This window comes from Chanodichthys erythropterus, chromosome 12, assembly GCF_024489055.1.
Source record: "Chanodichthys erythropterus isolate Z2021 chromosome 12, ASM2448905v1, whole genome shotgun sequence".
NCBI classification, from domain to species: domain Eukaryota; kingdom Metazoa; phylum Chordata; class Actinopteri; order Cypriniformes; family Xenocyprididae; genus Chanodichthys; species Chanodichthys erythropterus.
Window position 1 is genome coordinate 48,102,314 of NC_090232.1, and position 13,743 is coordinate 48,116,056.

Here is a 13,743-nt window from a genome sequence, read left to right on the forward strand (position 1 = left end):
GTGAAAAATTTAAGGGGGTCTGAATACTTTCCATACCTACTGTGTATGTTTTTTAATTCATTAATTATTTTATTTCAATTAACGATTGTATTAAACACCGACCATTACTTTATTCATTATTTCTGCTATGCAGGCTTATTTTGTAAATGTAATCATTTTAAATTTTACAAACATGGTGCTTTATGAAAATGTAACTGGACACATTTTCAAATTGTGATTGTGTTTACCCATCTATGCAAATGTTTGTTTATGTAGAGACGAAATAATTAGGTTAATCATTTTCTGTTTCCATCAGTTTAGTGTAGTGATTGTGTGTGCAGTTGTGATGACAATGATGAAAGATACACTACACTTTTAGTTTTATTGTTCACCAAAAAAGTGCCAAATGATTTCTAATTTAAAAAAAAAAAATATTTTAGATAAATTTTATATTTTCTAATTATTTATATAGAAACAAATAAACTTTACATTAAATAAATATAAAAGTTACTATACTACTTGCGTAAAAAAAAATCATTAAAAGAGTTTGAAATTCAGTTTTTGCTGTGGTATCAAAACTGATATTGATAATTGTGAAAACATATATTGTTACTGTGAAGTAAAATTAAGATTTTGGTCATATTACCCATCCCTATTCTTTGCTATATAGCAGAAAAATTTCCCCCACTTTTACAGTTTTTTTTAGTAGTGTTCAGCATAAGTAATTATTTGTAATTACCAGCAAGGAAGCAAGCACTTAAGAAAGAAAAAGAGAGAGAGAATGACAGAGAGAGCAGAAATGAGGTAAGGAATTAAAAGTCAGTAGGCCTATGTAGGTTCTTAATTCACAGTGACTATTTATAATTAGCTTAACAAATTATATATAACATTCAGTGTCTAAATGAGAGATTAGTGTTTTGTTCTTGTCCCATAACTTTTCTATGAACTGTTCTATTTAAAAATCTAAATTGGAATGTCAGTCTGTCACATTGGCTTATAATGATGGTGATAAAACATAATAAAAGTTAAAAATTAGTTTGTTTTTTTTGTTGTTTTTTTATTTCCTGCAGGGCAGGGGAAGGGAAGAGGTATGTAAAATTAAAACGAAAGTTTCTAAGTACTCGCACACATCTAAATGCTTTTTGGCATTCAGAATAGGCCCAGATAGATTTCAGCCTAATAGGGATACCTGCACTGAATCTTCAATTTCACATGTATTTTGTGTATTTTCAAAATACAAAATACTGTATTTGTATTTAAATACATTTTCCCACACAGTATTTTGTATTTGTATTTTAAATACATTTCCATGTATTTATGCCCATCTCTGGGAACATTATACCTTATAAAAACGTTCCTGTAACATCAAGAAAACTGGACATTTTTAACGTTCCCAGAACCAACACCGAATATTTAGAGAACGTTCTTATAACAAAATTCTGTTAGCTGGGAAGGAAGTTGTTTTACTGTTATTTAAGTTGTTTTGATAAATGCATTGTCATGGGAGTGATGACAGCCTGATGTTAAAGGACAAAGATAAAGATCACTTTCCTCAGCGGACATTCAAACTGATTTTGTCATCAGAATCAGAATCAGAATCAGAAAGAGCTTTATTGCCAGGTATGTTGTTTACACATACTAGGAATTTGTTTTAGTGGCAGAAGCTCCACAGTGCAACAGAGTGACAGCGACAAGACAAGACACATAATAAAAAGAATAAAATAATAATATACAAATTTACAAGATAGACAAAGTGCAAAAAAAAACAAAAAACGTCTCGGTTACGTATGTAACCCTCGTTCCCTGAAGGAGGGAACGGAGACGTACGTCAGTAGTGACCGACGAATTGGGATATCGCTAGAGAGCCCCTATCAGCTTCGAGAAAACTAAAACAAGCCAATGAACATTGGCGTGCGATATTTGCATAACGCACCCCTCCCCATCCGGGGCATATAAAAGGGGGAGGAGATGCAATCGCACTCTGTTTTTCGCTGAGGAGACAACTGGTGTCCGCACTGCAGCGAGGGTACAGAAACTGTGGCGACGGGACGTACGTCTCCGTTCCCTCCTTCAGGGAACGAGGGTTACATACGTAACCGAGACGTTCCCTTTCAGTCGGTCACGTTCGACGTACGCCAGTAGTGACCGACGAATTGGGATCCCAAATAAAACGCCACAGTTACGAACCCCTTCCAGTGCCCAGCGCAAGCTCTAGCCACCCGTCGCACCAGGGGGATGGAGAAGGGGGCGAGCTTACGCCGGGAAGTCTACTGCTGTTCCGAAATACCCACTAAGTAAACTAGACTACACTGGGAAAGCGAACCCAAAGGGGACGCTGCGGAGCCACTACCCACCCAGAGGGGAAGGAATTTACGTGGAACATATGGCCTGGCCCGAAGGGCAGAACGCATACATGTCCCTGGGATGGCCCCACCTAAGTAGGGGGAGACTCATCTGACAGGTGACAGCAGAACTCTGCTAAGGGAAGACACGGACTCACCGTAGGGAGTAACCGTGGACCATACACATATGGAATCACTCGCTTAGAGGGATTACAACATATGGAACCCAACCAACAGACAACACCGAAGGTGGATGCTGGTCGGGCATCAGACACTCCGCAATGTCCGAGCCGAAGGGGAGGCGGAGGAACTCAACAGGGTTCACCGATCGGGGAACACGACTGGAGTCAAAAATGCACGTATCCAGCCCAGAGAGCGGGAATGGCATTGCAAGCCGACACAGAGAACAGGTTCAACGCGTCTACCGGCTAGTGGAAGCGAGTACACGGGAAGAAACCGGTTCCACACGTAAGCTATAAAACCTAGCAAACGTGTTTGGTGTCGCCCAGCCCGCAGCTCTACAGATATCTGTCAGCGAGGCGCCCTGAGCCAACGCCCAGGAAGAGGCCACTCCTCTGGTGGAGTGGGCTCTCAACCCGAACGGGCAAGGCACGCCCTGGGAATCATAAGCCAGGGCGATGGCATCCACAATCCAGTGGGCCATCCTCTGCTTGGAGACAGCCTTCCCTTTCTGCTGGCCTCCATAACAGACAAAGAGCTGATCTGAGGTCCTAAAGCTTCGAGTTCTATCCACGTAAACGCGCAGAGCGCGGACTGGACAGAGCAAAGCCAGGGCTGGGTCTGCCTCCTCCGAAGGCAGCGCTTGCAGGTTCACTACCTGATCTCTGAAGGGAGTGGTAGGAACCTTGGGCACATATCCAGGCCGGGGTCTCAGGATAACGTGAGAGTCACCAGGCCCGAATTCCAGGCACGATTCGTCGACCGAAAATGCGTGCAGGTCCCCTACCCTCGAGCGAGGCCAATGCAACCAGGAGGACGGTCTTAAGGGACAGTACTTTTAACTCAACTGATTGCAAGGGCTCGAAGGGATGAAAGAACTACGGAAAGATCCCAAGAGGGTATGGAGGGGGGACGAGGCGGATTCAGTCTCCTCGCTCCCCTCAGGAACCTGACGACCAGATCGTGCTTCCCCAAGGACTTCCCATCAACTGCATTGTGATGGCGGCAACATACACTTTGAGGGTGGAGGGAGACAGCCTTCGCTCCAGACCCTCCTGCAGAAAGGAAAGCACGGATCTGACCGAGCATGATCGGGGGTCTTCTCGGAGAGAAGAGCACCACTCAACGAACAGGTTCCACTTCAACGCATAGAGGCTCCTAGTGGAAGGAGCTCTAGCGGAAGTGATAGTGTCTACAACCACCTGCGGGAGATCATTTAGAACCTCCGCATCCCGTCCAGGGACCACACGTGGAGGTTCCACAGGTCGGGATGCGGGTGCCAGAGGGTGCCCCCTCTCTGAGTCAGAAGATCCTTCCTCAGAGGAATGGGCCAGGGAGGGGCTGCCGTGAGGAGCATGAGGTCCGAAAACCATGTCCGGGTGGGCCAATAAGGGGCCACCAACAAGACCTGCTCCCCATCCTCCCTGACTTTGCACAAGAGTTGAGCAAGAAGGCTCACTGGGGGAAACGCATACTTGCGAAGACCCCGGGGCCAACTGTGTGCCAGTGCATCCGTGCCGAGAGTACCTGCGGTCAGGGAATAGAACCACTGGCACTGAGCATTCTCCTGGGAGGCAAACAGATCTATCTGAGCCTCGCCGAAGTAATGCCAAATCAGCTAGACTACCTGGGGATGGAGTCTCCATTCGCCCGCAAGTGGAGGCTGCCGTGAAAGCTCGTCGGCTGCACGGTTGAGCACACCTGGGACATGACTGGCACGAAGCAACCTCAGATGCTTCTGACTCCATAACAAGAGATGGCGGGCGAGTTGCGACATGCGGCGGGAGCGTAGACCACCTTGATGATTGATGTACGCTACGGTCGCGATGCTGTCTGAGCGGACTAGAACGTGCTTGCCTGTCAACAGCTCCTTGAAGCGGCCCAGCGCAAGACGAACTGCCAGCAACTCGAGGCAATTGATATGCCAATGCAGCTGAGGCCCCGTCCAAAGACCTGAGGCTGCATGCCCGTTGTACGTGGCGCCCCACCCTAAGGGCGAGGCATCTGTGTGAACCACAGCGTGCCTGGACACCTGTTCGAGGGGAACTCCTGCCCGCAGGAACGAGGGGTCTGACCATCGAGTGAGGGCACGGCGACAGCTCGGTGTCACAGGAACACGGAACGTGCCGCGTTGCCACGCCCATCTCGGGACCCGGCCATGGAGCCAGTGTTGGAGCGGCCTCATATGAAGCAATCCGAGCGGCGTGACCGCGGCTGCGGATGCCATATGCCCCAGGAGCCTCTGAAACATTTTCAGTGGGGCCGCTGTCCTGCACTTGAGCGTACTCAGGCAGTTCAACACCGACTGGACGCGCTCCTCTGTGAGTTGCGCAGTCAGGGCGACCGAGTCCAGTTCCATACCGAGATAAGAGATCCTCTGCCCGGGGGAGAGTTTGCTCTTGTCCCAGTTGACCCGAAGACCCAACCGGCTGAGGTGTGCCAACACCAGATCCCTGTGTTCGCACAACTGCTCCCGCGAACTGGCTAGAATAAGCCAGTCGTCGAGATAGTTGAGAATACGAACGCCTTGTTCCTTGAGGGGAACAATGGCCGCCTCCGCAACCTTCGTAAAGACACGGGGAGACAGGGCCAGCCCGAAGGGCAGGACTTTGTACTGATATGCCCGACCCTCGAACGCAAACCGTAGGAAGGGTCTGTGACGAGGCAGAATCAAGACATGAAAGTACGCGTCCTTCAGGTCTATAGCTGCGAACCAATCTTGGGGACGGATGCATTGAAAAATGCGTTTCTGCGTCAACATCTTGAATGGCAGCCTGTGAAGGGACCGATTCAGGACTCGCAGATCCAAGATTGGCCATAACCCACCTCCTTTCTTCGGTACAATGAAGTAGGGACTGTAAAACCCTGACTTCATATCAGCTGGAGGGACCGGCTCGATTGCATCCTTCGCCAGGAGGACAGCAATCTCCGCCCGAAGAACAGGAGCACTGTCCAGTGACACCTGAGTGTAGTGGACACCTCTGAACACCGGGGGACGCCGGGCGAACTGAATCGCATAGCCGAGCCTGATAGTGCGGATGAGCCAGCGGGACGGGCTGGGAAGCGTTAACCAGGCTTCCAGACGCCGAACGAGCGGGACCAAGGGCACCACAGGCGCACCGGGAGTGGGGCAGCGAGGCAGAATACTGGGACTCGACTCGGACAGCACAGCGGCCCGAAGTGGAGTCAAATTCTGCGGGGTGACAGCAACGATGGGAGACGGTACACGTGGTACGGCCTGCACCATCGGGGCGCCCCCTACTGGCGAAATGAGAGGGGGCTGCGGACACCAAGGCAGAGCCCCGGGTCCTGACAACCGCGCCCTCTTGTGACCTGGAGGATGAAGGGGAAACAGCTCTTTCTGTGAAAAGGTGGGTACCGCTGGACTCCGGAGAGCCAGCGGCGGAACACATACAACAAGTTTCTCCCGGCCCTCCCCCGGGAGTGGAGGGGCAGATGGAATCCCCCCCTGAAGAGCTGCTACTTCCTCCTCCAGGTCGCCCGCTTCAGGATCGCGACTTCCTCGACCTCTTACCACCTGGCTTGGCTTGAGCGGGCTGGGCGCCCCGGCCGGCGCCGGCTCCCTGCTGTTTGGCTGGTGGAGGCTGCTGCTTGGCCAACTTAGCGGGAGCGGAGGACGACGCGGCCGGGCGCCCTCGGCGATGAGCAGGCTGAGGTTGCGCCGCCGGCGGGGTGGAGGCAGCAGCGGGCCGGCGGGGCAAGACATGTTTAATGGCCTCAGCCTGCTTCTGGGCAGCAGAGAACTGTTGGGCGAAGCTCTCTACTGCGTCGCCGAATAGGCCAGCCTGGGACACGGGGGAGTCCAGGAACCGATATTTATCGGTCTCCCTCATGTCAGCCAGGTTTAGCCATAGATGGCGCTGCTGGACTACCATAGTAGCCATCGCTTGACCAACGGAGCGTGCTGTCACTTTAGTCGCCCGTAGGGCGAGATCGGTGGCAGCTCGCAACTCCCCCAACAGATGCTGGTCAAGACCACCCTGTGGCATTTCCGATAACGCTTTTGCCTGATACACTTGCAAAAGGGCCATGGCATGCAGGGCGGAGGCGGCCTGCCCACAAGCTCTATAAGCCTTCTCCGTCAGAGAGGAAGAAAACTTACAGGCTCGGGACGGAAGGCGCGGGTCACCACGCCAGCCGGCGGCCGTAGGGCACAACTGCATCGCTACAGACCGTTCGACTGGAGGGATTCCCGTATAGCCTTTAGCCTCTCCGCCATCCAGGGTGGTGAAGGCGGACGAGGGGCCTGGCCTCGAACGAACACTATACGGCGTCCGCCAAGACCTGGTCACCTCGTCGTGCACCTCCGGGAAGAAAGGCATCGGGGCGGGACGCTGAGGACCAGCGCGACCCGCCCCGAGGTACCAATCGTCAAGCCGAGAGGGGCCGGGACAGGGTGGAGGGTTCCACACGAGCCCGACGCTCTCGGCAGCCCGGGAAAGCACAGCCATCAACTCAGGATCCGACTCGGCCACAGCCGCCACCCCGTGAGACGGGGGCTCAGCCGAGTCATCCTCTCCCGAGGACTCATGCTCGCCTTCCGATACCGTGATCGACATCTGGTCCTCCGCAGGTGCACCGAAGGACAATACCGGACGCTCCGAAGAGGGCCCGGCGTGACACGGCGGTAACACCACTGGCTGCAGTGCTGCAGAGGCGGCAGGAGCCCGCGGAGCAACACTCGGCGGGGAAGCCCTAACCGTGACCCTCAAGTCACCCTGCCTACACGCCGACGAACCGTCACCCCGACCGGAGCCAGAGAAAACGGCCGCACGGGGCATAGGGGAGGGGACCCCCGCTCCCTGAGAACCAAGGAACGAGAGTCTCGACCACAGCACCGCGATAGTCATGTTCCCACAATGAGAACATGAACCATCTACAAACGCGGCCTCAGCGTGCTGAACGCCCGAGCACGTGATACAGCGATTGTGCCCATCAGCAGGGACCAGGGAACGACCACACCCAGTAGCGCACAGACGAAATGCCATCTCCCCAGATGCAGGGTTCGTCTGTAAAGTCTAATAGAGGGGGAAACTCACAGCTCTTTTGTGAATGAGACACACAGGGAGTGTCACGAAGTGTGGTAAACACACACACACGGGACCCGGCCAAATCGCAGACCAAACAATTGGAATTACAGCGGAACGCTGTTTCACAGCCGATGTTGCCGCCCGGACCCGGAAGCTCGTGGACTCGCTGCAGTGTCGTTGCGCCAAACACGGTAAGAACGCTGTTTCTTCTTGTTTTAAAGATCTTCTTAGCTGTAGGACACCAAAGCTTGGCTCCGAAACGAAAGACAGAGTGCGATTGCATCTCCTCCCCCTTTTATATGCCCCGGATGGGGAGGGGTGCGTTATGCAAATATCGCACGCCAATGTTCATTGGCTTGTTTTAGTTTTCTCGAAGCTGATAGGGGCTCTCTAGTGATATCCCAATTCGTCGGTCACTACTGACGTACGTCGAACGTGACCGACTGAAAGGGAACTATATATATTATAGACAATCGTATGTACAATTATGTGTGCAAATTGAGATATAAATAAGTGTTTTAAGTAAATAAAGTGTAATCGTGTTGTGTGTTCCGTGTTTGTCAAGTGTTCATGAGATGGATTGCTTGAGGGAAGAAACTGTTCCTGTGTCTGGTCGTTCTGGTGCTCAGGGCTCTGTAGCGTCGACCAGATGGCAACAGTTCAAAGAGGGAGTGTGCTGGATGTGAGGGGTACAGAGTGATCTTCTTTGCCCTTTTTCTCACTCTGGATAAGTACAGTTCTTGGAAAGTGGGGAGGATTGTGCCAATGATTCGCTCAGCAGACCGGACTACCCTCTGTAGTCTTCTGAGGTCAGATTTGGTAGCTGAGCTGAACCAGATGGTAATTGAAGTGCAGAGGATGGATTCGATGATGGAAGAGTAGAACTGTTTTAGCAGCTCCTGTGGCAGGTTGAACTTCCTCAGCTGGCGAAGGAAGTACAGTCTCTGCTGGGCCTTTTTCACAATGGACTCGATGTGGTTGTATCACTTCAGGTCCTGGGAGATGGTGGTGCCCAGGAACCTGAATGACTCCACTGCAGTCACAGGGCTGTTCATGATGGTGAGTGTGTGTGTGTGTGTGTGGGGGGGGGGGTTTCTTGAAGTCCACAGTCATATCTCCAATGTCTCGAGTGTGTTGAGCTCCAGGTTGTTAAGACTGCAGCAGACTCGTCACCGTCCTGGATGAGGCTGATCAGTGTGGCGTCATCTGCAAACTTCAGGAGCTTGACAGAGGGGTCTTTAGAGGTGCAGTCTGTTGGTGTACAGGAAGAAGAGCAGTGGGGAGAGAACACAGCCCTGAGGGGTGCCGGTGCTGATGGTGAGGGTGCTGCTGGATGAAAATTTTCCCAGCCTCACTAGCTGCTGCCTGTCTGTCAGGAAGCTGGTGATCCACTGACAGACAGAGGTGGGCACGGAGAGCTGAGTTAGAGCTGAAGTCCACAAACAGGATCCTCACATAAGACCCTGGTCTGTCCAGATGCTGGAGAACATAATGCAGTCCCATATTGACTGCATCATCCACAGACCTGTTTCCTCGGTAAGCAAACTGCAGGGGGTCCAGTAAGGGTCCACTGATGTCCTTCAGATAAGCCAGAACCAGTCTTTCAAATGACTTCATGGCCACAAACGTTAGAGCCACAGGTCTGTAGTCATTTAGTCCAGTAATTTTGGGTTTCTTTGGGACGGGGATGATGGTGGAGTGTTTGAAGCATGAGGGGACTTCGCACAGCTCCAGTGATCTGTTGAAGATCTGTGTGAAGATGGGGGCCAGCTGGTAAGCGCAGGTTTTCAGACAGGCTGGTGAAACGCTGTCTGGGCCTGGTGCCTTTCTTCTCTTGTTCTTTCTGAAGACCTGGCGCACGTCATCTTCACTGAACTGAATTGCAGGTGTGGGGAAGAGGGGGGTTGTTGGAGGTGTTAATGGTGTTTTTTCAAACCTGCAATAAAATTGTTCAGATCGTCTGCCAGTTGTTGATTCTCCACAGAGCTGGGGGATGGTGTCTTGTGGTTGGTGATGTCTTTCAGACCTTTCCACAGTGAAGCTGTGTCATTAGAAGAAAACTGATTCTGAAGTTTATCAGAATAATTCCTCTTCGCCACTCTGATCTCCTTTTCAAGTGTGTATTTGGCCTGTTTGTACAAGACTCTGTCCCCTTTTCTGCAAGCATCTTCTTTAGCCTGACGGAGATGGCTGAGTTTTGCAGTGAACCAGGGTTTGTCGTTGTTGTAAGATAAATGAGTCTTTGTAGGAATGCACAGATCCTCACAGAAACTGATATATGAAGAAGCAGTCTCTGTGAGCTCGTCCAGATCGGTGGCAGCAGCTTCAAAAACACTCCAATCAGTCCATTCGAAACAGGCTTGTAAAGCCCGCTCTGTTTAAGTGGTCCATCTCTTTACAGTCTTTGCTACAGGTTAAGCTGATTTCAGTTTCTGCCTGTAGGTCGGTATGAGATGAACTAAACAGTGATCAGAGAGCCCCAAAGCTGCCCATGGGACAGAGTGATATGCATCCTTTATTGCTGTGTAACAGTCAATCCAGTGTATTACTGTCTCTGGTGGGACAAGTAACATGCTGTCTGTATTTGGGCAGTTCACGTGAGAGAGATTAAAACAGAGTCCAGGTGTTGTTGCTCGCTCTCTGTGATCATATCAGTGAGTAACTGTAAAGCCGAGCTCACGTGCGCTTGCGGAGGAATGTAGACGCTCACCAGAATGAACGAGCAAAACTCCCGTGGTGAATAGAACGGTTTGCAGTTAATGAAGAGTGTTTCAAGATCTGGACAGCACATCTTCTTTAACACCGTTACATCTGAACACCACCTTTCGTTGATGTAAAAGCACGTCCCGCCACCGCGTGATTTCCCGTTGATTCTGCGTCGCGATCTGATCTAAACAGCTGAAAGCCCGGCAGACTTAACACGCAGTCCGGAATGGCGTCGTTCAGCCAGGTTTCCGTGAAGCACAGAGCAGCCGAGTTCGAAAAATCCTTATTTGTCTGTCAGAGCAGACGGAGTTCGTCCATTTTGTTGGGCAGAGAGCGGAGATTCGCCAGATGGATGCTAGGCAGCGGCGTTCTTAATCCGCGCTGTCTGAGCTTCACGAGGGCGCCGGCGCGCTTTCCCCGTCTGCGCGTCCTGAAGCGTCTAAACAGCGCTGCCGCTCCGCCGACTACAACATTCAACAAAACGTCTGAATAATCGAAATCCGGTAAAAGATTTTGTGGTGTGTACTGCCGAATGTTCAGCAGTTCATCCCTGGTAAAACTGATGGTGTTTGAAAAACAGAAAACAGGAAAAACTAACGAAAACAGAACAAACACTGAAGAGCGAAGCACTGTGGCTGCCATGCGCGGCGCCATCTTGATCAGGATATGAATATGAAGAATATAAGCTAGATGCAGGTAATACACTCGCTCAGGCGATCTCTCTCTCATAATACTCTACATATTACAATGAGTTTCAATGAAACAGCTTCCTTCGTTACTAGTTCATAGTGATATTTTAGAATTAGGCTTGGGCTCAACTGATAACTGTGACTTGAGATTTGAATCCTTGGCTGTAGGAAGTAGTTCCTCACAAAAGAGGCTTTTAAAGACAGTTGTTGTTACTTATTTATTTACACATTTATGCCGTCAAACTGTTGTATAAATGCAATATCACACGAGTAGCTGTGCAATATGGCTGTTAATCAGCATGCTGTGATTACACTATAAAAAGAAATGATTAGAAAAAAAGACATATTATGTGTAGCACTCTAGTTTACACATTTTGTGTCAATATTGCATAAAATGTGTTGGAAGAATTCAATTGTTTTACACATATTATGTGTAGTTTTAAAATGAACACAACCTCTGTATTTGTTCACAGCATCAACACAATCTGTGCAGCCAAGAATACCTGTAATGTGTTAATATTACACATTTACACAACTTTGTGTTCATTTCAGAGGTGAAGATCAGACCTCCAAAACCAAGACCATTCAAGACCAGAGATGTGGTCGAGACTAGGTCGAGACCGTATTTATCAAGCTTCTCAAAGTGCCATTTAAAAAAAAAAAATGTTTTGCCTACTTTCAAACTTTAGAATCACTCTTTCTCTCCCAGTTATTAAAGTCAGCTCTGACGAGCAGTTAATCAAACGGTATCGTTTGGACAGAGCAGGCATCATCTTTGTCAGCACTGATTATGTTGGGCTCAATTGTTTGACTAAAGGGCCGTTCACATATCGCTTTTGCCCGCACAAATTCATTATTTTAAATACAGGCGCACGGCAAGAGTGCTAATAATAGAAGCGATGCGCATGCGATGCGGCGCCCTAGTTTTTTCCAGGCGCGCCCATGCCGCAGCGATATGAAAACATCTCAACCTTTCAGAATGCCACAAGTGCAACGCAGGTCATGTTATAAGAACCAACAGATCAGCTTCAGCCCTTTTTTTTTTCGGCCACAAGCACTTGTGGAAAGGAGGAGAAAGTGGCGTGGCCACGCTTTCCACATGTTTTTAGGCGCAATATGTGAACAGCCCCATTCATCAAGCAGTAACGCTTCTTCCTTGCACCAGTTCGGTTTTCTTTTGGAGCCAATGGTGGCTGATTATATCATAAAATCTAGGCTATGTATAGGCAGGTCAGTTAACAGCCCACTGGTTTAAAATTTGTGATTAAAACATGGTGGAAAACTTGTTTATCTTCCATTTACAATGTGTATATCATCATGTATTCTCTTGAAAATTCTTTATTGTCAAATGTGTGTTGAATGTAAACTTCGCTTAGGAATTTCACCATTCAATGTGAATTTATCCTGGAATATTCTTAAATAAGGAAATCTATTCAGTCCTGTTTGTGGCACAGCAAAGTGTTGTGAATAATCTCTAAAACTGACACTTAAGATTTAGCCCTACACTTCCTAAAATTACAACTGAGATGCTTGATAACTAACTTTTAAGCGCAGCTTTGAGCCTAGAATTTTTTTTTATTCTTAAGTCAATTCTTAGCAGTTTATTGTGAGTAATTCTCAGAGGCTTGATAAATACGGGCCCCAACCCTCCAAGACCATTGAAGACCAGAAGTGTGGTCGAGACCAGACATTCCAAGACCAAAACAAGTCCATTCAATCAAAACAATTAATTGATTGTGTGACTATTGAAAATTAATGATGAGCACCTGCTGTTAACAAGCAGGATCACCAAAGGAGAAAATCACAATGTAAATCTAACTCAGAGATTGGGCTTTAAATGAGTTCAGTGATTCAGATCAAATAATGATTATGTGAAAACATAACCAACACCACCTGATCAACTTTTCTCTTTGCGTGTCTGGCAGTTATAATTAAAATTACAACAGTCCAAACAAAATATAATTAAAAAAGTCAAGGGTCAAGAGCCCAGCTAAAACAAACCCCGATCTCCATGATGGTGACTTACATTGTGATTTTCTTTGGTGATTCTGCTTGTTAACATCAGATCACCTTCCTGGCACATTTACTGTGTTAAAATCATCAAACAAAGAATATGTCAAAATTAACACAACAAGTGTTGTCCCTAAACTCACACACTGATGTGTAAGAATTTATATCAATTTGAGTCAGTTTTACAGTCACATCCTGTAGGGCTGGTCCAAGCACCATTTTTTTGAGCTTCGAAGCTCGGTAGTAATCAGAATATTTGAAGCTTCATCAGGAGGGGGCTGAAGATATTCTTCTCTCTTTTAAAGGCATGTGTAACGAGAAGAAATATAGTGTGAGCGTGAGCTGGAAGCGGTGCGCCTCACACAGGCAGGGCTTAAATGCTCCGAGGATGGACACTGAACTATAAAACACAGGTCTGTTAAGAGCAATACTTTTAATAAAGTAGCCTAACATTTTTCTGACAAACAAGTCACTCCCAAATCAGAAATTAGCAGCACAGTAATTACTGACACAGTAAAGGGTAGGCTATTTAAATAAAAGAAGAGCGAAAAATAAACAAACAAACAAACAGTACTAAAGAACACGCTGTCCCAGAAACATCTCACATTTGAGTTTTAACAAGCTCCTATATTTCGCAGTAGATTCATTTAGACTGATAATAATGGGTAAAAAGCTAATATATTTTGTTTCTATGACAAAGCAGTGCAGCTTAACCCAAAATACGAGCTCATGCAGTTCAGACTGCGTCCGACAGAGAATACTCCAGTTGCAGGGAACACATTAGTT

At 48.4% G+C, this 13,743-nt stretch overlaps 1 protein-coding gene across 2 annotated transcripts in view; it reads left to right on the forward strand.

The window, feature by feature from the left end:
* Window positions 1-13,743, forward strand: part of LOC137031495 (complement C3-like) — a 65,364-nt gene that overhangs the window by 39,715 nt on the left and 11,906 nt on the right. The gene's annotated exons all lie outside the window — the stretch shown is intronic.